The sequence below is a fragment of the Varroa destructor genome, unplaced genomic scaffold (genome assembly GCF_002443255.2).
Source record: "Varroa destructor unplaced genomic scaffold, Vdes_3.0 BEIS01000002.1, whole genome shotgun sequence".
Taxonomy (NCBI): domain Eukaryota; kingdom Metazoa; phylum Arthropoda; class Arachnida; order Mesostigmata; family Varroidae; genus Varroa; species Varroa destructor.
In genome coordinates, this window is record NW_019211455.1 from 46,383,311 (window position 1) to 46,410,964 (window position 27,654).

The 27,654-nt window shown below is 40.5% G+C and overlaps 3 long non-coding RNA genes across 4 annotated transcripts in view; 2 read left to right on the forward strand and 1 right to left on the reverse strand.

Moving 5' to 3' along the window:
* LOC147757892 (uncharacterized) overlaps window positions 1-27,654 on the forward strand; it is a 75,460-nt gene that overhangs the window by 12,218 nt on the left and 35,588 nt on the right. The window lies entirely within an intron of this gene.
* On the reverse strand, window positions 3,333-14,428 carry LOC147757893 (uncharacterized). 2 transcript variants are annotated; one of them, XR_015319980.1, is made up of 3 exons: window positions 14,143-14,428; window positions 7,629-7,782; window positions 3,333-5,979 (listed from the first exon to the last, which is right to left on the reverse strand). It is a non-coding gene; the product is annotated as an uncharacterized LOC147757893 (long non-coding RNA). The 2 variants fall into 2 exon arrangements; XR_015319981.1 differs by lacking the exon at window positions 7,629-7,782.
* LOC111244497 (uncharacterized) lies at window positions 5,751-21,606 on the forward strand. Its single transcript, XR_002670901.2, has 4 exons — window positions 5,751-5,865; window positions 8,440-8,542; window positions 9,778-12,907; window positions 20,862-21,606. It is a non-coding gene; the product is annotated as an uncharacterized LOC111244497 (long non-coding RNA).

Genomic DNA, 27,654 nt, shown 5'->3' on the forward strand with positions numbered 1-27,654 from the left:
TACATAATTAGAATAATCTTAAGCTTTTCAAAAATCAGGCTCACAGTTGGAGCAGCATCTGTATCAACTAGGAATTTGTTTTCTTTCTTGGGAAAAAGATTCCTTTTTTACCCATAAATTTACATCTCTCTCACCTATGGGTCCAGTTTTGCCTTACCGATCAAAGTCAGAGACGATTACGACAAATAAACAAAGTAGGCGAACGACGCTAATCGGCGATTTCAGAACGGTAGGAAAGGATCCGACATAGAATAACGGTTGAAGTCAGAAGGAGTCCGAAAAAGCTGTGAGAGTTGATGCGATAGCACTGCGCAGAACAGGCGAACGGTAGAACAGAACGGAATTGGAGAAATGCAAAGCAAATAAATAGGACAGGGGTTAGTGTCAACAGCAAATTCGCCCTAGCTAAACCTCTAGTTCTCTGCAAGCTTGAAGGCTATTTGTTTGGTATCGCTCAGAAATATATTGATGGATGATACAGGGGCAGCATTTTAACACACTTTTCTAAGGACTCTGAATGTGGCCCTTAATTGTCGTGATATTTGATTATGGAGCTGTCTTCACTGTCGCATGTTGTGAGAGATATAAAATATTTAAAAGAAGAATTCTGCTTTTGGTTTTTCTTACTTAAATGATATACATGCCATACGCATATATATACATTTGAGACAACTTGTACTACAAATAATTAACGTACCATAATCAATTACAATAGATTTACAAAGAGGGGACAGTATGGCTATGTGGGCCAAGATTTACTAAATGCTATCGTTTCAAAAGAACACGGCCATGGATAACAAGGGAAATTGTCTCAATTCATTTACCGAAAACTCGTCTATCCCATGGCCTAAAACAAAAGACGAAAATTAACTACGTTGCGACAAATAATGCACCCAGTAAAGTTGTGTGGTACGGGGGGCGAGGGCAAATAATTCTGAATAAAAAAAGGGGCCGAATCAAAATTACTGGAAGGTTTCGATATTGCTCCAATAATGTTTCGTTAAACATGATTTTGTAAAAAACGTGTAGTGAGATAAATGTGTGCAGCATATTTACCTGGAGAGCACTATACCTGAATGAACTCGATTCCGTGATTCCTGTACATAAAAATGATGAACGACATCCGAGTTTTGGCTACGCCTGGTAGCAGTCGGCAATGGAGCTGCCTGTAATAGCCGCGCCTATTGCGAACATGAACAGATATGTTGCCGTAATAACAGTCCGTGCTAGTTGAACGACTCTGGCTGATTGTTGTAACTATGTTTATGTTGCCGGGCACTAAAACAAGCCTTGTAACAAGGATTTTCCATTCTTCTATTGTCACATGACCAAATCGCATTAGGAAGTATTTGAAAAAGTCAAATTGTGTTGCTCCACAATGCCTTGCGAACATCGATAAGAAACTCCGATAATTTGGTACCACCAGGTAGGATATTCTTATAAGTAAGGCACAACTGTAGTACGTTTATTAGCTGTGTGCATCTCAATAATTATGAGTTGTTTTAATATCCATCTAAAAAGAAAAATAGACATTTCTTCGTTAAAAAAATGCCTATATAACCTCAACGTTCCGTTATAAAATTAACGTATGTGAACTAACATTTCATAGAAAGAGAACTAGAAAACTACAATGCTTCGCTGCTTGCACAAGCCTATCAAATATAGGGAGGTATGTTTAAGTCTGAATGAAGGCGAAGTGATACGGATAAATTGTACGTGACGTTACGTCATTATATGTGTATGTCAATTTTTTTTATGTTGCAAGGCAACCGGCAAATCTGTATCGTACATATATACAAATTTTTCATCGGCATCCCCGGCGAACTGTAATTACCGGTGCTTATTTCGGGCGCGTGGTGTAACATTATCAGATAACGTTCATGAAAACGACCATCGTCTGAGCGCTAGTAAATCTATAAATTGGATTGTGAGATGCTACATCTCTATACAACTGAACGTTATTTCATTCCCTCCAGTCGGTACGCGCACAACCTACTTAAATCTATCTAATCAGTGAACAACTTATTCTCCCTCTGGTCTTCCGCCATGAGGGGAACTTGAGTAAACATTCGTCCTTAACGACAGAACGGTGCCTCGACGTCTTATAGCCTCATATGTGGACAAATTCCCCGATCGATTGTTCGCCCTTCATCGAGGTTGCGATAGAAGCCACTATATGCATTTGATAAAATCTATTTATTAGAATAAAAAAGTTAATATAGAATTGTATAGATTTTGCTGCTAATTCGGTGACTATTGCCGCGGTCGAGTAGACACTGTCTTAGGGGACGTTGGATGTATGCGTTCGATTTCAACACTGAACGAGACCTAATCGAACAGCAGCCTTAATAATTAAATAGCAAGTCCTGTACAGAGAGCAAAAACAACGTTTTTGTTCTGACCAAAAACTTTTGACCTGTGCCGTATAACGGGAGCTGTGATAGATATTGCGTCATTCTTATAATCTTCCATCATGCTGCAATATTGTGCCTCTTCTTGCGTTTTGACTTTTCCATATTCTCTTAACAATGAAATATATTTCTAGATCAAGCCCATTGCGTCATTCTTATAATCTTCCATTATGCTGCAATATTGTGCCTCTTCTTGCGTTTTGACTTTTCCATATTCTCTTAACAATGAAATATATTTCTAGATCAAGCCCAAACATACACCTAATGAAAGTGATTAGGCGATAGGACTGCTGGCGTCTCTTAGAAGGCTACTGCCCAGACTCACTTAGAAGGCTAGGAGCTGACTTGCCCAGACTCACTACTTAGAAGGCTAGGAGCTGACTTGCCCGCCCAGACTAAGAGCTGACTTGCCCAGACTCACTTAGAAGGCTAGGAGCTGACTTGCCCGCCCAGACTAAGAGCTGTCTTGCCCAGACTCACTTAGAAGGCTAGGAGCTGACTTGCCCAGGCGGTCGATTGGTACTGGTAGGCTACTTTTTACTAGGCTACTTAGTAAAAGTAGCCTAGTAATAGTACTTACTTGGTACTGGTACGCTACTTTTACGGCGATCGATTGGTACTGGTAGGCTACTCTTACTTCGTGCTACTTCTGGTAGGCTATTTTTACTAGACTACTTTTACCTACCGTATCAGCGCAGTCCTGTAATTTCGCGTACTGATACCTGGAAAAAAGTACGCCAACTACGGCGTGTGATCCGTTACGGCAGCACTAATTCCCGATACCACTGAGTGTGATCTGTTACGGCAACACTAATTCCCGTACGGCAACACTATCTTCCCGTAACGTTCTAAAATTGGTAGCACCCATAATGCTAAATATCATTCAGTACGTGCCATCACCTACGAAATCAATAGCCGGTATAGTCTTCAACTTTTATTTAGCCCCTTCACCATATTCCGCCACAATGGAACTTGCTTCAGCTTCTTGAGCTTTCTGGAATTCTTCATTTGAAGAGGTTCGAGATCGGCTCAGCCCAAGTGTACAGCATATCTGTTGTTGCGTCCAGAAGACCCGCTAAATTATCAAAGAGCTTAGTGCACTTCTGATAGCCGCTTAAACACCCGTTCGAAACGAGCGCGCCAGCTCGAATCGGGGTTAAAGGGCGATCACCACGCCGTCTCCAAACACGTCGAGAGCGCCGCTTCCTCAGCGCTTGAGCACTAGGCCACTTGCGAGACCTCAGACGATACCGTGTCATAGTTCCTTTACGGCGATTTCTGGCTAATTCCTCAATTTCGAATTCGGACACGCGGTCACCTTTTATATAATTTGATCGAGCTAGTATTCGTCGTTTTGCTCGCACTAGTAGACCTGCGACTAAATATACAGTACTCGCTCAACTAATTTAGGCCTTACCGTATGTATGGCTTTGGCCTTGGTATGAACAAAATACACCAGATTTAAATGAGACATATAATATGTGAGATTCCGAACGTGATGGGACAATAAAGTCTTGTATGTATAAGTGTAAAAGACCTAACCTAGAAAACTGATTATGGCGCATTTCAAACAATGTCGGAACTATACCAAAGTCAGAGAACAACGAAATAGTTGTACTGACATTTTCTATCCGCTCTGCTGATGAGCTAAAAAGTGAATCCCTGCACGACAATGGCGGCAACAGGGGCTTAGAGGCAAGCACTGGAATAGTGTAATATGCTTGTGTCATACAGATGAATGGCTCTTATACAATTCAATGGAACACAGTATCGACGCCAACACTCGAATGCTCAGTATATTTAATGTAGCGTTTGGTATAAAAGCTGTTGATGACAAACTGCGCCGAGCTATAATGCGGAAGAACTGTTTCTAGGAGACAAGTGTTTCGAGGGAATCCTTTTAGACCTCATGTTTCTAAGCTAGATCATGGCATAAATGACATTAGCTAAATCATCGTTCAATAACAAAAATCTTAGCAAGCGACGCTAGGACACTGACTGAATTAACAGTCAGACGCGAAGCTTGGAATATTCACTTCATATAGGTGACAAAGTACAAACGGCACTAGTTTCCTACGAATGCATTTTTTTAACGGCGACAATAGCGGCGCAATTTACGAATACTACGAATGGAAAAGTAATAGCTTTTGCAAGTTAAGTGACTTTATATCTATAGATTATTGTGGCGAGGCATAATAATAAACGGGATGGACCTTTACTCGGCAGACGTAATGGATGGCTTACCTATAGAGGTTTCTTGTTGTGGATGAACTAACATGGGTGAAAAAGAATGGCCGTTATATGATCAGTCAAAATATGAATTGCAAACCAACGGTTTCTACGATCTTGAAAAGAAACGAGTGCCATATACGAAATCCGTAGTATCGGAAATTGTAATTACTTTTGAAGACTTCGTCCTTTCCAATTAATATTAGTGAAAGTCGAGTGTATGGGTCACTGTGATTTTGCTGCATGTCAGTTTCTGATCCTGTACATTAGCTTAAAAGTATTTAGTGGCCGGCCGTTTTTCAAGAATCGTGGGAATATTAATCAAGATGCCCCATAATATGGGGAAAGCGTGCCAAGGAATCCGAATGCAACAAATCTAAAACGGGATCCTACTATAGCCCATCTTAACGATGCCTCACAGAGCGCATCCGTGCCCTCCAACGATGCGAATCCAAACAAAGTAAAGCCATGCGTTGCAAGATCTAACCTTCATGTTTATAAACAATAACTGCAATATTTTGGAAGTTAAGCTCACAATTTATTGGGAATCTACGCTCCAGCACCATTTACTACCCACGTCATCCACGACAACCGTAATCAAGAGTCAGTAATCTTTGGCTGTCGTCCTAACAGAGCTCTAATATGACTACACCTAATTAAGTATTTCGTATTCAACCAACGCCTTCTGTGGTACGAAGCCAATAGGCTTCGTCCCACAGAAGCCTCGCGTCATCCTTGCTTGAAAACATAATTTTTCCTTATTCTGGCTGGGCAGCTCTCTTTGAATCCACAGTTCTACGCTGTCAACCTGTCATTTCACCTGAATTTAATCTACAAACAAGGCATTTACCGTTTCTATATATTCTTTAATTTATGTTGGTGCTTCAGGTATTACTCGAAGCGTTTAGATTTATATCGAAGAATATGCCGGTACTGTCCAACTTAGGCATAGCTTTGGAAGTGTTTTAAACCTAATGCCAATATTGTCTAGTCTTAGCCAAGCACAAATGCTAATCTATCATATACACACACACGAAACCTAAATTCAGACAAATGTCGGCGGGCTGCCGGTCGCAACGGGCATACGTTCATTCGCTACTCCTGATAGCAGACGAAAGTCAGTTCTTTTCACAAGAAAATAACAAACGTATCGGGAACAACAGTGAACTGTTTTCGGAACTTGAGAAAACATCGGCTGTTATCCAACCTTTAGGCGTCCACTAAGGTAATAAACACTTCCGGCATCTTCGAGTGGACAGTGCGTCGTGTCACAAATGCATGAGCGGGCGCAGTCGAAGCACAAGCAGGTTTTAACGTAGCCACAGGATAATGGAAAAACCTGTGAAAGGAAAGAAAAAATTGCTACTATCGCTCAGTGATATTCTGAACATCCTTCTGTATTGATAAGGGCGTTAGTGGTGAAGTTTTTTGAGTGGAAGATGTCACGAAGACCTTAGGTACACGTCTTGAGTTAGAGCAGTGCTCTGTAGGTATAATAAAAGCAGGGTGTTTGGCCGTTGTGGTTTGTTGGTCAGTTCTCTCAAGACTAAAGCAGCGGTTCGTCTATGATTTCTCCGTGGCAAGAAGTTTTTCCGTCGGTGTAAAGATGAATCGCAAGCTTGGTAACAGTTTAGACGACAGGCTTATCATGTGTAGAAGCAATTTTTTTGATGAAATTTGTCTTTGAGTGATGTCTAGCGAAGATGACATATTACCATATTTCTTCAAGAAACGAAAACGCATTCGTTCACCTATTCTGTACAATACCATACTCGTAAATAAGTGTCTAAAGGACGATCATACGCCTTAATAATGACAAGATTCTGCATGGGCTCATACGAGTCGGCTAATGCAGGATCGGCTGCTCGAAAGGAGAACGTGTGTTCTGCTGTGTACACGTGTTATGCCTTAACAACTATGATTTAAACGCGTTAAGTTACTATTATATAGAGTCTAAACGAGAATTTAAGCATTGGCATAACATCCGACTCGCTCAATTGTGCCTTCGCGAGCACCGTCAATAATGGCACCTGTAACATACGCAAAAATTATTTTCATGTCTGTTTTTGTTTAGATAGGCCCAAATTATGTACCGTAGGATGTAATTACATATCGTAGTTAATGAGCAGAGATAAAGATGCTCTAACGAGCTTTTTTACGGCAATTCAATTCGCGGAGACGGATTCACTAGAAGAGTAGGGCTCTTTGCGACTATCTATCAACTGCAAGTAATTTGGCGAGATAAACTGTCAGCTGATTTTATCAGTTAGATACGTAACCAGACTTGTAATTTGTACTTATGTAGTAAAAAAAAAACTTCAGATAAAAATGTGATTAGTGCTATTAGCAAACGTGTAATTATAGAGAGCGACACTGTTTAGGATTATAATGCTACTTCTCATAATGTGGTTGGTGGAGATTTCTCTCGGATGACGTCGCCGTAGGAAGCATAACCTTTATCACGATTCGCAATTACAACTCTAGTTCCTAATGGTCGCATACTCATCACATGTTTAGGATTTCGAGCCTCGGCTGGCTTTCGTCCTGAAATGCTTCATAGCTTCAGGTTGTGAGTCGCCGTAAAATGCACACGTTCGAGCTCGTAACAATACGATCTCCATCCGTTTCTCAGGCGTTGTTAGTAATGTCAGCGCTCAGTAAGCTTCATGACTTAAGATCCGAGTTTTATGAACGCATAGGTTCGTTTGGCGGTAGTAGGGGCCGATAGCTGTTGCAATATCAAACAGTTTCCTTCCGTTAACTCGCGATGTAAAAGATGACGCGTCTCACGAGCGAAATTCAAATTGCTCACGTACGCCAGTAAGTTTTCCAAGCAGTACCCAACAGATCGATGATCATACGAGGGATGAGCGAATTATTCTGAATTATGAAAATATATGCGAATGAAAATGAAAAAAAAACTTCTGAACTCTATGTGCACGTAAGGAATTCATACCTAGCTAGATACAAAAGTTATTAGGTTGATACCCTGTATTCAGTAGCAAGGTACTGTATGAGCTGTTCTAATTCAAACGATGAGCTGCGGGTTGCTCACCGGAACGCTCAAAACGATGTGCAGTTGTCTATCTGCCAATGGCCAACAAAGATGTATGTGCTCGGTGTAGTTGACGAGCCCAGTCAGCTGTAACAACGATTGAAATGGCAGTTAATTTATTTGTATGAAAAAAGAGACATCCTCATTTAGCTATTGCGCGTGTTCGTCAGAAAATTTTAGTAAAACGTTTACGGAGGGCGAATCGTATATCACATGATCCTTGTGTGGGGCTGAACCCTGATGATTCGATTCATTTCCGAGACCACTACTCTGAATTCTAAATTCCTATTTTACTTCACCTTAAATCAGACCAGATGTGGTAGCTTTGACTGAATCAATTGACTGCGGTTTTTCTGGTGTGGCTCCCCACCACCACCACCACAAATAAGGTTGACCCCCTGGCGGACCCCCTTTCGCCATTATCGAGAATTCGAACAAATAGCATTGTTCTGAACACGTTCACCCCTCAATAGTTTTCGAATGAGCAACTTCTCCAGTTTTTCTTTTCAGTAGAGATTTGTCCTACGAGTATTTTCGTATATACTGTTTCTTTGATTCGCGAATGTAACGAAAAAAGCCCCAAAGGACCCCCATGCATGCCTCTATGACCTTCATATCGACAATTATCTAGTCAAGCACCTGTGATCAAGTGATAATCAGTTTTATTTCGCAAAAGATACGTATTTTTCTATGATCGTAAAGACCTAGTCTACTGAAACACGTTTTTATCTTTGGCTCTTTCAGTCATCGCCACCGTCTCTAAAATCTACTCAACTCCGCGCACAGAGGCTAAATGAGTGCGTGGAAATGAAAATCATAGAGATGCCGATCTCACACCCCCGAAATGGTACGGATGAGTAACGCTATTTTCAAGCGTCAGTCATGAAAACCTTTGCGGCATTGGCACGTACTTTATTATTAGGCGAATTAGCCCCGACCTAGTTCACAGGTTGACTTCTGCTTGCTACTATAGGTTAGTCATTTTTGTTAATTTTGTAGGACCGGTTTAAACCTGATAGTCAGTGATCGTCAAATAAGTCGAGTTTCAGCTAGATGTTTTTGCGCGCAGCTACATTAAGGCTCAAACGGCCCGCTACGTTTTCGATATGTGGGCGGACATCTAAGTCTCGAATCAGAAGATGACTTTGCCGTACGTTTTAAAACAAACAACTCCCCTTAGTGGCCAGCTCGCGCTGCCACGTGGCCAAAGTAATTCCAGCAATGATGGTAAAGCCAAGGGCAGCTATCTGTTTATTTGACAACTTCACATGACACGTTCATTCCCAAAAAACTCCGGCCTACTTCTGTATAAATACAGGCCATTTGCTATAGAGGTGAATCCTGAATTATTTAAAAGTAATCCTGTTGCCATAAGACTCGATTTAAGCCGCGTTTAAGAGTAGGTTTTTGCTGTAAGGTTTCATTATAAGCTCGTTTATTCAGAAAACAGGGACCATCGGTGGTTTCGCTCTGGGACTATGATTCGACTACATGTATCAATAAAACTACTAATCTAATTTCTTGTATCTATCCGTTTGTTTATTTGTCATAAGCTTCCAAAAGGATGTATACTCGGGTCAAACCTATGCTTCTTATTTTTTCTATTATTCTATTTCTTTTTCTAACGGTACAGTTTCAATCAATTTTGCGTCGAGCATTGGTAATCCATCTGAAAGTGGGTACATAATAGCTCTACGCTGTCAGTTTTTTTAGCCTGACTTTAGTACTGCGGTAATTATGATATCACGAGTACGACAATAATATTGCGGAAAAATTAGGCGAACTCCCTTAATTGCATAGCAGCTTTTCGAGTGTTGCTAAATAAGACTTTTCCAAAAACGAACAACTATCTAGTGAATAACGGTATAATTACAAAAATAATTAACCGTACATTATTACACCCAAACTTGTTTCTACAGATTTATACACAGATAGCACTCATTAAGGTTTGCAAATTGAGAACAATATCTATATGGAGGCATAGCCTCTCAGGGAAGTACATCGAAATCCCACCTCGAGATGATTTTTTAACCATACTTTACTATTAACTACATGGAGACATGTGTGTTTTTTATTTTCTAGTGAAAGAGTCGAGCATGATCGAAATATCATGTGATTTCGTGGAGCATCCCCGGAAAGTTCGCTCGCTTCCTCCCGAACTGACTACGCAGTCTCCACAAGAATCTTTGAAACCATATGGTGGTTTGCGACGCGCTATATTTCTGCTAAAGCTAGTTTGTTGCCTGGGGGATCTATGCATGGTTCATTAAATATGACACTAATTTAAAAAGCCTTTTCTGTATTTAGCTATGTTAATTTTGCTCACAGAAGCAGGTAATTAATTACACTGCCGGTAAAAAGGTTTTGCAGTTCGTTTGTTATTTTCTGTCGTATGTTTCATATTCAATAGGAGAACTAGTCAACAACAATGACACAGCGTTACATCTGAGGTGAGAACTTTGCAACTTGCACTTTTGAAAACTTCGACAAACTGTGTGGTCTTAAATTAGTTCTATGCAAATAAAATCAAAGCACGAACCGACGTCACGAGGTTTCACTTCCATTTTGAACCACCATTGAACGACGACGAACATACGCTTATAAACTTTTATATCAAGAAAAGCTAAGGCGATTCCATTACATTTGCAACGAATTCAAGCAGTCGTGATTGCCTCATGACGGACTCGAGCTCCAACTGTGGCTTTTAAACATATGTTAGCGATATTGAGCGCACCTATGAGAGTTATTTTTTAAACCGTTACCTTTTAAATAATAACCACAAAATGAAGAACCTTTCAACTTCTTTTAACACACACGCGTTTTATGTTACATATTAATTTTCTTTTTCTTTCGAGCTTATTCAATATAATATTATACAATACACCTCGTACATGTCCATATTGAATGCAAGTTTATATTGAGCTAGTAAGCGTGCCCAGACGGGACTTATGTACTTGATATCCTCGTTGATTGCTGATGTCTTTCGCCCATTGAGAAAAACTTATCGGAATTAAGTACCTCCTCTAGTTTTTGAGATGTTTTTTTTCGGCATCTTCAAAAGACGCAGCGTAACAGACTAACAGTTATACATCACTGTCATTGACAAAAATCAAGAAGTGAGACCATTTGGCGCACTTATGCTGCTCACGGTGTAGCCGTAAGCTTCAGTTAATGAAATTGGCTTTGAGGTGTGTCATTCAGATGTTGCCATCTACAAAACGGCCATAAAAAACGCGGTTGGCGAGCTCAGTACGCGCCGCAGCAGCTCGTGCGGTGTTCCTGGTCGATTCATCGTGAGACAAGCTTGAAGCCCGGAGACGAACAATCATCATTCTGAATATATATTTATAGTATAACGTCTTCGTAGTTAACGATAAGTTGAAGCATCACAATGTCCGCCTCAAATCGAACTCCACAATTACGTATCAGAAAATAATAAGCGCTTGAGCGACGCAGTTGTCTCGAGCTATGAAATGCGATTATCGGCCGTAACATCAAATCCCGCAGGAAACGAAAGCGTGAATTTGAGTAACTCTACGATGAACTAATATACTTTTCAGAATGTTGAAAAGAACGAATCTCGCAAGGACACTCATATCTATGTAAGCCATTGCAAAAACTTTGTGAAGGATAGTCAAAATTCGAAATCTGCCGCAAGCAAGCTTGGTCTCAAACTGAGGCCGACTGGTCATCGGAAACAATGCTTAATCTAAGCAATAACAGCAGACATAAAGTTCGCAATCACCCATTATTTGGCCACTGTTCGACAAACACCGAAACAGACACCTTGTTTGCATCCGACATCGAGCAACAAAGCTTACGATTGAACTGATATCGAGACACAATCAACTGAGAGTCATCATCTGTGTGCCGGTCTCTAATACCCGTCACCATTATTTCGACGGGACACGCCACGAATGTGAGACCAAGCGAAGATCTACTGGACCAATTTGAAGATTGGTGGGTCACATGACGCGGAAGTCATTAGTAATAATGATTATGGATATAATTCCTATATAATGTACTGATATTCACAGTAAGCAGACATAAGTGGAATTAGCTGGGCAAGAAATGAAAAGTACGATCTTTTTCTATATTTATCAAATATGATCGATTGTAGTGCAGCTTCAGTCGTAGTTCAAACCTCCCAGAAAACTGATTTCCTAAGCCTAGGACTCCGTGAAGCCGCGATCAACCTCAACACATTGCGACACATTCTAGAATTTTTAATGGAGGAATACACATAACACGCAGTTTTATTTGGGCTAAATACGCTTCAGTAAAACAACGCGAAAATATTCTAGGACTCTTTCATTTAACTTTACCTATAAAATCTTAAATAAAGAACGTTTCATAATGTAGCCCTTAACCCTGAAACAAGTTTCACACCGAATTACAAAGTGTGAACCGTCTATTCGGTCGACTACCCACAGGCCCTATTTTAAAGCTTACGAAGACGGTCATCAATAATCTGCCATAGACTCTTACTCTTTCTCACCAAGAACCTCCCTCAAACACACACACACACATATCACTGCGCTACGCAAATTTCGACTGAGTTAAGTGGCCCCATATTACTTCGTACATGCAAAAACCCGCTGCATGAGACATTCATACGAAACGTGCAAGCACGTATTACTTCAGTCCTAGCAGGTTCATAAAGATAGCCGTTTGGAGAACGTTGAACATTTGGCGCGCCAATTGTTAATACCCGAATCGGCGAGAGACAGCCGCCGGCTTCACAACACTCACAAATCATCGGGTGAAAGCCTGCTTAAACGTCGTGCGCTACCTCGCTGCTTCGTCGTGCTATGTGCTAACGACACCTTAATGGTGGCAGGTACATTGGCCTTTTGGGTAGTAGTTTTCCGACCAAGCAATAAACCCTTAGCGCAAGATAAGTGAGCTCGAGGCGCATAAAAAGCAACGTTATTATCTAATGATAATAACGTTGCTTTTTATGCGCCTCGATTGCTAAGGGTTTATTGCTTGGTCGGAAAACTACTTGTCTAACTAATCGTTGTCATCGTCAACTGCTTCTGCTGACCGGTTAATCGCCGAGGCTGCGGAGGCCAAGCGCTAGTCTCTTCGCAGTAACAAAAAATACCGCGCAGCCATCTGCACGATCGTTAAGACCCATATTAGCGTTCAGCTATACGCTATGGTCGGCGTTTGAGGATCCGTGGAAACGTTAGAGAGAAGAGAAGAGGAGGCAAGTCAAATCAAATTTAATTTATTCAGCTTTGTTGGCAATTGTAAAAATAATTTAGAATACACTTCTGTGCAATGCATACAGTTCAGGCGCATCTAAAATCCGTAGGGCCAGACGTAACGTTCACAATGGAATGTAAACGTTTTTTTTTATTAGCAAATATCCCAGCTAATGGTAGAATATTCTGGACTGCTAAAGAACCGCACGGGATTCGGTAACATTTTTGACCGGCTACAGTGGCTCAATGGTAAACTGGATCGTGAATGCAGCCCAAGGAGACCATTGCAAGGTTTCCATCATTTGAAATTCTAATAAGACATATACCGTTACCATCATATGCTGCGGATAGGTATTTGAGCGTTTTTACGAAATTCCTGCGATGGCACCTCTTGATGTCGTCGTACTTCTTTGCTATCCTTCTGAATCAAAATGTAATCTACAACAGGATGTATGTCAAACAAGTACAACCATATTAATATGGGACCCCGAAAAGTCAACTTAGGAATTGTTTCCAGATGCAGGAAATAGCAACGCACGCAAAAGTTATAAAAATATAATAATTAAAAAAAAATGTGCAGTATATTACGGCAATGATGGCATTAAATCGATGCACCTTTTCGGCGATAAAAGTTCTTAAAAAACACCCTGATTCTAGAATTGTAGCATTTCATATGTGACCTATGTTAAATTTTTTGCGGATAAGTGTTGCTCGTGGAATCTGCTTTGCTTTAATTTTCAGTGTCTCTTTTAATGTTCATTTATACGAAGCTTTCGCCTCCTTCGTTAGTTGTCCTCTGCTGCAGAACAGATTTTTCCTTTACTACTACTACCAAAGATGAGGACAGCTTGATTCTCTTCACCAAAGGTCAGGTCGCAGTATCTTTGGTGCCAGCGTCACAGCAAATTTCTTTGACCCTTCGGCCTCAATTCGCTGAGGTCTCCTACAGCTTCGGAAATGGGAGTCATAACTGTGACAACGATAAAAGACAAAGCCGTATGCCTTCAGGCTCCGACGTTTCGGGCTGTGCTCGCTTTTCTGAGAGCCTTAAGGCTCAAACTTCGAGTTTTAACCATAACACGCTGTGTTAAAGGCCCGCTTTGATTTGCTTTATGTCTTGTAAACTGCATCAGTTGATGTTATACAATAATAATGGTAATCGATAAGCTTCAGCACAGAGAAAAGTAAAATACCACAGAGTTGACTAGTATACTTTTTCTGCGTTTCGAACTCTCACCTCTGCACTACGCTGTTTTAACGGAAACGTGGAACTGAAAGTTTTTCTCTAAACAGCTGTGTTCAAATCAATTTCTTGACTGGCGAAGCTAATCCATTACGTGTGAGCGTCACATCAATACCTCATGCATTCATTTCGCCTGCGGCAAATTGACGACAAATGATACCTAGCCTAACTGACACTGTGAGATGTTGCACTACGTGAATACACGCGCTACGTACATTGTAACAGGCTACGACATCGTGCAGTGTATTTCATAACAAAACGTGAGAAAATCGAAGGTGCACGTAATAGACTGTTAGATCATAAGCCAAAGCTGATATTGCACCGAAATGCATCGCCAGGATCTGATGCGGCAATGTCTATAGAGCGTAAGATTATATAGTAAGGAAAGTGTTATGACAAAGATATTACTCGAACATCTTTATAAATTATAAATTCTAAAAATCTATTATATAAGATTTTTGTGTTAACACGGATCATGGTCTTCTTTGTCACTTTTCGCTATGTCTCACGCAGATGATTTTAAAAACAAATCACCAGTAATTGCAGTAATCCAATTGTAAGCGACATAAGCTTTTTTCGAATCGCCCGCCCGATCTTACCCGACCCCCTTATCTAGACCCGCCAGTGCTGACAAACCAAATGAGTTGGGAAAATTTCGTAGGAAATCAATCGTTCGATTAAACCGCTTCGTTTTACATTTCGACAAAAAAAATTCATACATTTTCATGCGGTGGGAAAAGAGAGTATAGATGCGGCGCTTTTTCAGAATTTGTTGTTGTTGGCACGAATATCAAGTAAGGTATGTATACTACTCCATGATAGTTCAGCCTAGTTTTCTAGACTTTTGTCGTTCCGGGTCAGCTCTCTCGCTCAGTGTGCCGTCCCACGGTGCGTCACTGTACTTTACATTAAATCGATCTATTTTGCACGCACTTACTGATTTGCATCACCGTATTTTTATTCTGATTGGTATATTAAGTGTTATTAAGCATAACAATGATAATTATAATAGTGATGATGACAATGCTAAGCATGATAATAAGTATAAAAACATCTCTATTTATACAGACAGGTATTTGGTAACATATATTAGTTAAGGAGCAATGAAAGCAATCAAACCACTTTCATAGCCACCACTTACTAGTACCTAAAAGTGTTCATGTCGCCCTTGCGAGCTATGTAAGCGTGGCGTTATGTGATTTTAAATCCGCAATAACACCAAATGATAGACATTAATAAGTGAAATTGGCATGGCAGTAATGCCCGTTCAAGCCAATTTACCAATTAGGACACCATCCGTTATCCATATACGTCGTACCTCACTGCGATCTTCCGTTCGGTTCTGTATATGGAATAGCTCCGATCTATATTACACGAGCAGCTGGTCATTCCACAACTCATGTCGTACGCGTTAAATCCCATCAAGATACTCGTTTTACAAGTACCGAAGCCTGCGACGTTAATTCGGGAACTGCTTTACCCGATGCGACTAACAGGTCTGTGTCCAGCCGGGCAGAGGAAAATGAACATAATGGATTTTTAATTTCATCTAAAGGTGGCCACAATATTAAGATGCCTACTACTGCACCCAAGATGTTACCAAATACGGAAGATTGTGCATAGAGTAGGAGCTATTTTACATAGCGATCAAAGCCATACATTTATATATGTATATATATGCATACCCTAAAAAGTACTATCAAGAGGGCGCCTACAGTTACGAAGGAAGCCGCATACCGTGTTAATGGCGATCAGCCGAAGTAAATTGCTTAATAACATGCAAAGACATGTTGCGTTTACATAGTTGCCCGGAGCAAAATCAATTCAGTGTCAACCTGTCAATGCAATTCATTATTAACTATATATTCTCGATCTTTGACACATTACCTTAAACGGGTCTTGCTGAACTACTCTGGGATTTTTCCGGCAGACGTATGAAGCGGCATGGTGAAAATATGCCATAAATACGATTTGCCAACGCTGAACTTCAACCCCACATGTTCCACATTAACTTCCTAGAGAAAACTGTCCCAAGACAACAAGTTGAGCGCTTCGATCGAATTGGACAATTAAATACAGCAAAAAATATACTCTGCTGGACCTTTTCGTTCCGTAGGTAGAGATATGGGCGATGTTTCAACAAGTCTATATCTACCGGTATAGCTTGACGCGCGTATACTATTGGGCTGATGATGAAGTAGCTTTTGCACTAGTTAGGCGATAATGTTGATTTTTGCGTGTGCGTCAAGGAAGGCACTCTCCCTCATTCTTTACGGTCTCACCCTTCACAGGGCATAGAAGCCCACAATTACACGGATCTAAATCCGGCAAATTAATCTGTTGAAGCCGATATTGAATGTTCTTTCGCCATTTTAGGAAATAATTGTGATATGGCAATGAACACTGGCATTATCGTCAGTAAGGCAGACTGTGTGTTTTCCATTGCCGTGCTAAGGGTCCATAAATCTTTTGAGGAATTCGATATGGCGGGCTGTAGTCATCATCACCGGTATACATTATTAGTGGGTGTCAATTGCAAGTACTCTGGGTACTACTAGGTACGAACCTACACGATCGAGGTTTCCGCCTTGAAACGGCATTTTTACCAACAGGAGAAACCGTGCCACTGCAATGACTTTCCAAATACGTTTTATAGGTAGCAAAATAACGCTCCGCGTAAATCTATAGCCCATTCTTAGAGGACTAAAAATTCAGCGAAGGTTTTACGCTTGATGCTCACGCTATGTTGATAAAAACAATGAGGAGCTATGCTTTAACAATATCATGAAGCCCATCGGTGCAGGCAAAAAAATGGGGCATTGAACACGACATATGCCCGACATCCTTGAACATTGTTTGTTTGCTTGCTTGCTTGCTTGCTTGTAAAAACAGCTGTCTTTTTCTTTATTTCAAAAACATCTGTTTGATGGCGTTGTCGATAAAATTGGTTCCCAGAGAATTTCTGAAGCTTGCGATATCCATGAATGGCCTACACTTTGGAAATCAGTGTATTTCGACCGCGATACAACGGAATGTGGAACAAAATACGGTACGCAACCGTTCGTTGTTTTTATTAGCAATGAAGTATTAAAAAAATACTATTAAACGAATGGTTATTGATGTTCAACCTACCTAATAAAATAAGCGTAGAATCTAGTGGTTCCCGCATATGCTGAGCATTCGAGTGGGTTCGATTCCTTATTGCTAAGTATTTCTGCATATATTTAATTGTCGTTTGAGATTTTGTCTGGGCTTAGGGTGTTTCGTTTTAAAAGTATATCACATCCTGCCGACTATAGGAGATTGAAACGAAAAAATTGAGAACAGTGATTGCTTGAAGGGTCTGTCAAATTCACAGCCCTCATAATGGAATCATCATAATAAAAAATCCCCTTTTTGTCCTATGAAGTAGACAATCAGACGCGATGGTACCGTGACCTTCTATGGTGTAAGTGAACATCGTGGGACGTTTGAAAGGTCTTTCATGGAGGTAGTTACTTTGTGAAGTTGACTACCCTAATGGCGTTCTTTGGGTTATTTGTCTCGAAAGCCTGAACTGTGTCGGTCTAAAAGTCATTATCATCCTTGGACTATGCACAACTCGATCAATGGCATTTTCCAGAGCGTGAATCCTTTCCAGGCAGTTCTGGGCTTAGTGCTTACAGCATTTAATACTGATTCCATACCGGAATATAGCGGAGTATCAAGGTAGCTATGTACCTAACTGATAGCTAACGAATACCAAATATTGCCTCGACAGCACGAGTTTGTAAAATCTTGTAAATGACAGATTTAAGAAGGCCTTATGTGTCTCAAAAGAACGAAGGACGCATGTCGTTCAAAACGGGTCTTAGTCATTGTAGTGAACCAGTGCAATTCTTGAGTTGTGTATACAAATTTTGATATATGCTTTCTGCTGAAAACGTTTCCTCATGGATAGTGTATACCATCAGTCGCTTCACACCATATGGTAATATTAAATATCTTCGAAACAATGCTTAACGGCATTGCCGAACGTCAAACTGTTTTAAATTAAAATGGCGTAGATTTCAGCCTTTTTGCAAACTCCAGGATGTTCTTGAAAGCAGTACGTATCCAGGTGACCCGCATTGAGTCCATGTCGGTCGACTAAAAGGTTAGTCTTCTTCTGCAGGTCCTTTACTATACGTGGTTAGTTATGCGTTTTACGGCCTTTAACAACACTGGCAGCTTACTGTCCTGTGAGCGAACAGATTCACCGTATTTTTTCCGGCCATAGAATAACCGCGAGACGTGCAACCTTTTAGACTGCCGGGAATTCGCCTGTCCAAAGCATTTTGGCTACTCCACGCTAGAAGATATATGGGTGTGCATTTGTATCAGCTACGTGGTACTACGCTAGAGCCCAATGCTTTCAATGGGTTCATTTGCGCAGCGACACTTCCCACTTCATCGACAGTAATCGAGGAAAAGTAAAAGCTCATGTAAGCAAGAAACAACTGAACGGGGGCAAGTTTGTTAGGAAATAGCGCGGTTATGGCTTTCTGCGCTGCTTCTTCTACTTCCATGTCCAAATGGAAAGGCTGCTGCAGCTTATTCCGGACGATTATATACTTTTCTCCACGGGTTTGTTTCCACTTGTTCACAGAACAGTCCCTAAGGATCATCCTTGATCTTCTAGATCGCTGTTCGAAGTTTCCGGCGTGTTTCTTTATATTCTTTTACTGCAAGTGACAAGCCGTGTGCAACTCCTTCGCCGAGAATTGCACTCATCCAGGCCTCGCTTAACACTCTCATACCATCAGTACCGTCAATATCAACAAGTTTAATGCAGTTGAGTTGTTTCGCTGACATGTAACATGCCTTCTTTAGCATTCTCAAAACTGTTAGCGGGTCTACATCCAGGAGCTTCAAAACCGGCGGTAGGTCCACGTCTTAACTTATCGTACTCGAAACATCTGGCTGATCTGGCCTCGGTTTCGGCGATCGCAGATAGGGTTGGTGTGTCATTTATTTATTATCTTTCAGTGCACGATTCTTGGGAACGAGAATCTGTACAAAAGATTGCTTTCAACGTGGATTTTTTTGAGTTTTAACGGAACGTTGGGTCGAGGTTGTGGACAAGGTGCAAGTCGAATTGTGCTGATATCTTTAAAGGAACAAGTTAACCGTACTCATGCGAGATTTGACAATTGTTTGCTAAATATGTTCGATACTGCTGCACGTTCGTATTCTCTATGTATGTTTTGCAAGTGTAATGGATTGCAGACCGAACGCTATTCTTCTAGCTGGTTGAACTGTCCAAAGTTCGACTAAACTTCTTAAGGCTATCATAACTGGAACATTTTTCCAAAAATGACGTATGCTACATACAGATAATCCTGTAGAGTACTACCTATAAAAAAGCGTTGGACCATAGAAAAATCAAAGGTGGTAGAGTAATATAAAACTAGCCGGGAAAGCAAAAGCGTTTGTTAAACTTAGTCTAGCAACAATTTAATGATGGGTCACAAAGTCACGAATGTCGTTGGTGTTTTTGCTACGGATTGTGAACGAAAAATGACTTTCCGCTTCACATAGACACCTTGCTAAAATGGCAGACATTAACCCCTATGTGATCCGACCTGTTCAGGCTGTATTATTTACCTTCGTATGGTAATAATGTTGCAGAACTTTTCGGCTTCGATTGTTAATACTGTATTTATGTTGTCCCATACATCGAATGTTATCCATACAAGTAGGGGGTGTGACCCAAGAAGATAATTCAATAATAATTATTATAGTTTTATTCATGTACACAGGTTACGTAGTTGTGGGGTATGACAGGATGACTCTTGGTCTTCTTCAACCGGGGACTAGTATTATTTTTATCGTTAAAGATTGCTTGAATATATCTAAAAGCAGTTTCAGTAACTATTGAAATATATATATATACTCAACCAGACTAATTTCATACCATCCTGCTGCATTTTTCACCGGTCTAGTCATTTAATATGAAAGACTACCTTTTTGAGGTCTATAATCTTAATCTGTGTAGCAGAACGCTCGCAAATTGGGTTACGGTAGTCATGGTTCATGGTGTTAGACCGAAAAAAGATTCCCGCCATATTTAGCCGTTTTAATTTATTGTAACGTATCTTAGTCAAAGCAGTTTCGCCCATCTTTCCGATAGCTCATCTATCTCACAAGGTCAAAAAAATGTCGTCCTTGAAAGCCACCCATTTACAATCTTCGGCCAGATGGAACGATGGCCAAGGGAGGAGAGTTTGTCATTGGAGATCTGTTAGCATTCGCAGGGTCACCAAAGCTGTATACGGCGTACCATCATATAGCAATATCAGTTTGGGTCGCCCTTTGCCAATTAACGCCTTGTTTGCCAATTTGGTGGCTCAGACGTATGAGTTTATTTGCGTAGCGGTCACCTGTAGTTTTTTCCAGGTATTAAAATAACCCACAATAGAGCACTCCTTTCTCAAATGACCATATATACGAGTGCAGTGTTCGACCATGAATATCTCGTGGCGTAAAACTAACTAGGTAAGGGGTCTAACCGTTCGAATGCTATGTCTATAAGAATAAGAAGATCAGTCTATCATTGCCGGTAACGATATTGTACAAAAATAATTTTCGTTTGTATCATGCAGATAACGGAAAACGTATTGTGGTATGGTTTTCTGTTTCTTTTTTACTGGGTTCATAGGGGTCTACTTTGCTTCTTTTTTGATGTTTTCTAGTGCGTGCAAACGATTGACAGCAGTCATCTGAGCCACTCGTAGCGGTGTAAAAAATGATTACGTCATAGCTTGCCGAAGAAGAATCTACCGGTCTTTTCGTGGCTGTCAGGAGCATGGTTTATCAGTGAAGTTGAAGTCTCTGGTTCTGCAGCGAGTCATCTAACATTGACCCGCTATAACGCTTAGTGCACGTAATTCGTCGTCGACTTTTTTCCAGCACAAAAATAGCGAGCTAGACATTGTCGGTTTTGTATCTCTTCGAGTACCATCACTGGACGCACCGAATTATAACTTCGAGCTTAATGAAAAGAATAAAGCCCACGCTTAACTATGCCTATTTTCAATAAAGTTTCAGCTAGGTAGGATCAGTCGATCCGCCGCCTATTGGCTCCAGCAAGAACTACTTCACCTACTTACCTAATTTGCCTCGCAGAGTATGGTCTCTGCTAGATCGATCAGCTGAGCGTAGAAACTATGCCCAAGTAATAAATACAGAGATATACATTCGAAGCATCCTATCACCCTATATGCGTTGCATAAAAAGCCACAAAGTAGTCCGCTCAGACTTGTTTCGAATAATCGTGCGCAATATCTTTGTGTCGCAGGGTTGTTATATATTAGTTTTTTTTACGTTTGACGTAGTAATTTTTCGTTGATCTCGGTTCCTTCAAACTGACGCAATTCAATTAAATTGAATATTTATGACAATAAATTCAAACGCAAAATTTCCAAACTCAAAAATGAAGAGCGCTGGAAGAAGCAATCATTACGACGAGTAAAACATATGCGATAGTGATGAAATATGGGCCAGAATTAACCCTATGATGCGCATAGGTTGGAAAGTTGGTGCAATTGGCGTTACTACCTGAGCGCGTTTAAAAAAATGGGTTTGTTTAGGATACCTAGGTACCTTGTTTAGCAATTAATCGCATACAAAATAACCGGTTAATAGTTTCGCCTATTTCAGAGTTATGTTTTTCAAAAAAATACCTAAAGTAAATATTATTGAAGTCAGTGGGCTGCGTTATACTACATAAATGTGCTGAGGGGTTGCATGAGCTACCGGATTTCATGCGTATGTCAAATAGAGTGTCGCCAGCCGCTAATCTGACAACGAAGTTCAGCCTTATAAGTGTGTACGTTTACTTCAAACTAGGCCACAAATTTTAGTGGCCTTATTAGCATACAACACGGTTCAGACTAACTAATATTGAACACAGATACTGTATAGAATGCTTTAGTTGGGCAAACTCTGCCATGCGTACGCTATTTTTAGAGAGCGTCCACATATTGGATCCTCTTCATTCGCCCATCCATTAACCTGCGCAAATCGAACGCTTTCAGCTCTCTTCAACAATTAAAGAGCCTCTAGTAAAATAATTTTAAAATAAAGATCGATAGAGAAAGCCTACAAGTAACATATATGTCTAATACTGTTGCATTAAAGCCGGGCGTCCTCGGATTCGACAATTTCTAAAGCTCCAAGACCAAATCCGCAATCTGCCGCTAGGGTGATCCCGAAAATCAGTCTTCGGCTAATTTAACTGTTTCGCTTATTTCGCCAGCAGGTGCCTTTTCGTATACTTGTATAATTGGGACCTTAAATCTTAAAGACGCTGCAGAGGCCATAGGCAATTTGTCTGTTTGTTCCTAAGACCCATCTTCCGAATCCGTCTTTCGTTTACCAACGTTCTCCGGCTTCGCCTCATCATGCGACGCGCCTTTTCACTAAAGGGTTGCGATCATCTTGTGCCAGTGTGTCTTGTCAACACAAGTTCTTTGTTATCATTATTGCCGAAATCAACTAAATTATTGTACTGTCAACGTACCTTGAGCCCCATAATCACGGCGAACGTGAGCGCAGACCGTGCACGAGGCCGGTTACCTCAAGCACATTCGAGAATGTATAAGGGAGGGAAAAGGCTGAGCTTATATACAGCCGACGAGGCCTGACCCAGGAAGCTCCCAGGGTGAAGTTTGTAGCGAGATGTGCAGCTATCTGCAAGCTGTGAACTTTATCAATGGGAAATTGCGAGAAATTAGCAGGGCAAGAGGGACCAAGAAATAGTAAACGCGAATGCTCGAAAAAGAAAGAGCTTAATAATCCTTGAGGGCTGGAATTTGCAAGTCAAAATTGGGCGAGGAAAACTTATTTATTGCATTGGGCATGGCTAATCTGAACGTAAGCGATAGGTGGAAGCGTTGGCACTTCGTAAACTTCAATCGGCACAGGGTGTCTCTTGATTTCAACGTTGCAGATAGCGCAAGTCCAAGAGAGATGTGCAGGTGTGAATCTAGCAGGATTAAAAAGCCAAAGGGGGGGGTACGGTGTGCGCGGCTTCACTAACGACAGAGAAAAAGGGTACTCGCCGGGCAATGTATAACCGATATTAATTGCCTGTTTATTAAAGGGACGAAGAGAACTTGACGATAAAGGCGTGGTTTTCTTAAGTTTTTCAGATTAGTGCATACGATAACGAAAAAAGTATGAATGCCGAACTTTCAGTAATGACTAGCGTTTTTATTAAATTGTCCGTATGTTTTTTTTGTGACTTGAGTTGTGCGTGGGCGTCTTGAATTGATTTTCGGTGCATTCGTGGAGTTTTTGCCTTGTGGTGAGCTGCGCGCGGAGCTTCGCCGATTAATTCGCGTCCTGTGTTTTTTTCCATACAGCGTAATAACCATTCAGGTAAGTTGGCCCGTTGTACACGATTTTTTTGCCAGCGGTCACTTATGTACATAGCCGGTAAATTTACCCCATCGACGGTAGCTTCTAATACCGATGAGAGATCTATATGTTAGTTGCTTTGTAAGATTACAGAAACGCATAATTGTACGTAAAGGAAATCGGGTAGTGCAGTTTAGGGGTAATGTAGGAATTTTCGCTGAAGGGGTTAACAGTTGTTGAAGTAATTGAAATCGGGATACGAGATGAGATAAGTGTAAAAGAATATCGATGTTACAAGAATGTCTCACCGAAAGGAGGAAAAAAATTGCAACAAAAAAAGAGCCCAAAGTCTCAATCTGTGTCGCGTGACGAGATTAATAGAACAGAGCAATTAATTGATAGTAATATTATGGAATAGGCGCACTGAAGCAATAAGTAAGTCGACTCGACCAAAGATGGTTTCGCCTTATAGATGCTCTTAGGATACCTGCAAAGCGATATCTATAAGGGTGTCGGCCTACCATTGAGCAGTGGTTTCTAAAGAAGATGCTACATATCACGAATCGATTCTGTTAATAGTAAACTAGCACAAGGCCGAAAACCAGTGCGCCTCATCTATGCTTATTAATAGTGCAACCACACCGCTGTTCGAGAGGCCTTAGTCCATTGGAATATGAGTCGTACGTAATCTCTCTTTACCGTGGATCTTCCCAGCGAACGGCTGAGTCGCTATATCGCAAATCCTATGGATGAATATGGGTCAACCCACTCGAGTAGAAAATATGTTTATTATAGTGAGGATGTATCGGTGCGAACCGGATTTATTCTCTCGATATCTCGCCCTTGCAGGCTAACAACGACGAAAATCTCTGGCATTAACTAGATTATATTATTCATGGTATGCGCCGATACAACCTGTATATGATAGGCACCATAGGTAGTTTCACTGATTCTTCAAAAGCTTCTTTGCCGCTGAGTTTGACGTGATAGAATTTGTAAAGTTTCTTATATGGTAGCAATGGTTGACAGCGCTTTCCTGTCCCGTCATTACTCAGGTCCATTTGATGACATGGTTCTAGCATTTTCTGCTACCGGATTTGACCAACGCTAATAAGACTACGCTCTCTATCCGGTGATTGTATGACAACCCACCTGCCAAAACAGCTAGCCCCAAAAATTGATGGTACTATAGCATTATACTAAATCTCTGATGTGTACAGTCAGCGAGTAGGAAGCTAACGTGATAACATCGAAGGATATTGCGGTGAAGCAATCTGGAGTTATCACAGGTGCACATCTTGTTACTAATAACAAGTGCTCAATCGAAAACCTTGAACGCTGAAGTTGAGAATGAATTCCAGGTAGCAGTAATGGATTATGGATGAAATATGTGTTGAATGTGTATAATAATGTGTTATCACTACAAGTGAAAGGGAATCAGGCTAATATTTCTGAATTTGCATGCTGCAAACGTGGCAACATGATTAGGCTCAAAAACAGCAAGGGAAAGGCTAGGAAGAACTGTCTTTTCCTCTTAGCTCACTGATATCTAATGAATAAAGTCAATCTGCTGTCAATCTAGCTTAGTTTATTTCCTTGGTTTTTGAAAATTTGATGGCAGTCCGAACTAATATCCGCAACGGGTCTCCAAGGTGCGAAGTCCTTAGTATCTAGATTCATGTAGGTAAAGGAAGTAGCAAAATAGTACTGTGACTTTGGGAGAAGGTATGGCTCCGAAGGTTGAACGTAGAAGTGTTTCTGCCATTCTGTTATCGCCGAATAGACTTCGTGTTTATCTGGATGATGGTCGAAGTTGCATTTATGGACAATATTAGTTGTTTCGGTTTATACTGATGTAAGTAGAAATTATAAACTGCTTCAGGGCTGGCACGAACTGAGAGCATTGTGAAGTCCAGTAATTGGTTATGACACAACGTGATTTCTGCCCAGTGCTCTGAATGCTGGAGTGAAGAAACTTTTTGAAATACAGGTAAACGGCGGTAGCAACCATGGCAGCCAAATGTCTTGTCATCTATGCACTAAGACCTCAATAAGCGGATGATGCCAAGGTCATAAATTATACAGTTATCGGAGCATGTCTTTCATATATTTGTACACCGTAAAAATGAACTCTTTTTATAGCCTCTTAGCCTTCTGGCGCAAGCCTGAGGGTAGATTAAATTTATATGCCTATACACGCAAAGCGGCAGCGTATAATTCGAAGCATTTTGTGCAGTGCATAGGGCAAGTCAGAGAAAAAGTCAACTGAAACATATCGGAGGTTCATCAAACTCGCGTATCAAATATTTGAAGGTTGGCAAAGATTCGAATACAAACAACAGTAGCCAACTCCTCAAACCGTTCGTGAAGGATGGCGGCGTGTTATCATCTGTAATGGCAAAGAAAAACATTTTACCGACGGAGGTGTCGTCAACTCAGTGGGCCGCGGCGCCACCCCTTATATTTGGTTAGGTTTATGGGCATCGTAAAGATAATAGGATACATAGAGGCTGCCAGTAGGAAGATCAGTTTGTTATTAAAGTGAGGATTATGTAAAGCTTATAAAGTTTTTCGCGTCTCTCTCCGTCAGGGGGTTAGCGTAAGCATTCCTTTATTTTCTATAGTAAAAGGAACGATGGAATGGACAAATAATACATTTAAAACTACATAAACAACAAGAAAATTTTGTTTTTTTATTGTTTGTTAATTTGGACACAATATGCAGCTGTGTATTCGTGAGACGAATTAACATAGGATTCACTCGATGACTGGCACCAGAATCTGTCTTCTGTATAGAACGTCAAAAAACATCAATTCTTACGTATTGCGGAAACGCTAGAATGTTATAATAAAATTAAATTAGTAACCTCTCACGCCCGATACTTCCGTTAGCTATGAAAAACCCCACATCGACGCCCCGGTTTCGAACCTAAACCCTCCTATGCATTCCTTGATTTAATCGACAAACACGTTACAATTGCACGATCAATGAGACTTTACTAAACGTGCTGTTATCTCGAAAGCTTTTTCATACTACACCGTTTTTAATCACCTAGACACTAAGCATAATAAAAACAATATGGCGGAGTATTTTTTTTGCGAAAAAATTTAGCAGGAGGTTATAAACCTTTTATATGTATAAAAAATTGTCACTTTTCTTTTGAAATGCTAATTTTCTTAAGATGCGCCAAGTTGTCCCACATCAAGAAGGATGGGAGTAGTTAGACACGTTATAAAGTACGAATTTCTTTTTGTATGATATCATGTGTGGCACGAAGAAGTACAGGTGATCGGTATAAGTCGGGTATTCGAGCGAAGTTCAGCGCGATCTAGTCTTGACGATTTTTTTCTTACTAAGGGCCCAGCCAGGTCGAAACGTGCTGTTCGGACCCGAAGTAAAGTTCCGTTTGATAAAAATCTATACTCATAATTCTAAACTTAGGAAATGCAATTGTACTGTAAGGAAATTACTTAATGAACTTTCTTAACTTAACCTAGCATTTTTATCTTAGCAAACTATCGCCATGGCAGTTAACGAAGTTTATCGTTTTTGAAGGGGTCAGTCAACAGTCTAGATGTAATTGGTTGAAGACCAATAAAGTTGGCACTTTTTTTTCTGAATACGTGTTTTTTTTTTAAACACACGAGGAAAAGGAAAGGAAATACAGCAAAAGTCAGCCCCGAAACACCTCGATTTTGTCAATTCTTATCTATTTAATAATCTTCTCGATACGAGTGGCTAGCAGACGATCTATATCATAAGCTCTTCTATAGTACTAAGCCAATACAAATTATCCATACACTATTAAGAACCTTTATTTAGACCACGCTCGATAGTATCACACAGCCTAAAAATACAATGACAAAAATAATTCTCTGCGCTTGTTTATACCTGCCGATTGTGCTAATTTCAATGGACCATTCATTTACAGTTGATAATAGCCGTGTTGTCACTGTGTACCGGTACCGCTACGTCACACTTGTTTTACTAAACCTGTTTATATTACCTATCGTATGTTTGGCACAAGGTCTAAATGTAACGGGGCGTGAACAATTATATCAAGATAAAAAAATAAGTGAGGGTCTACATCGAAAAACAGTCGTTATCGATAATAATAATATTAT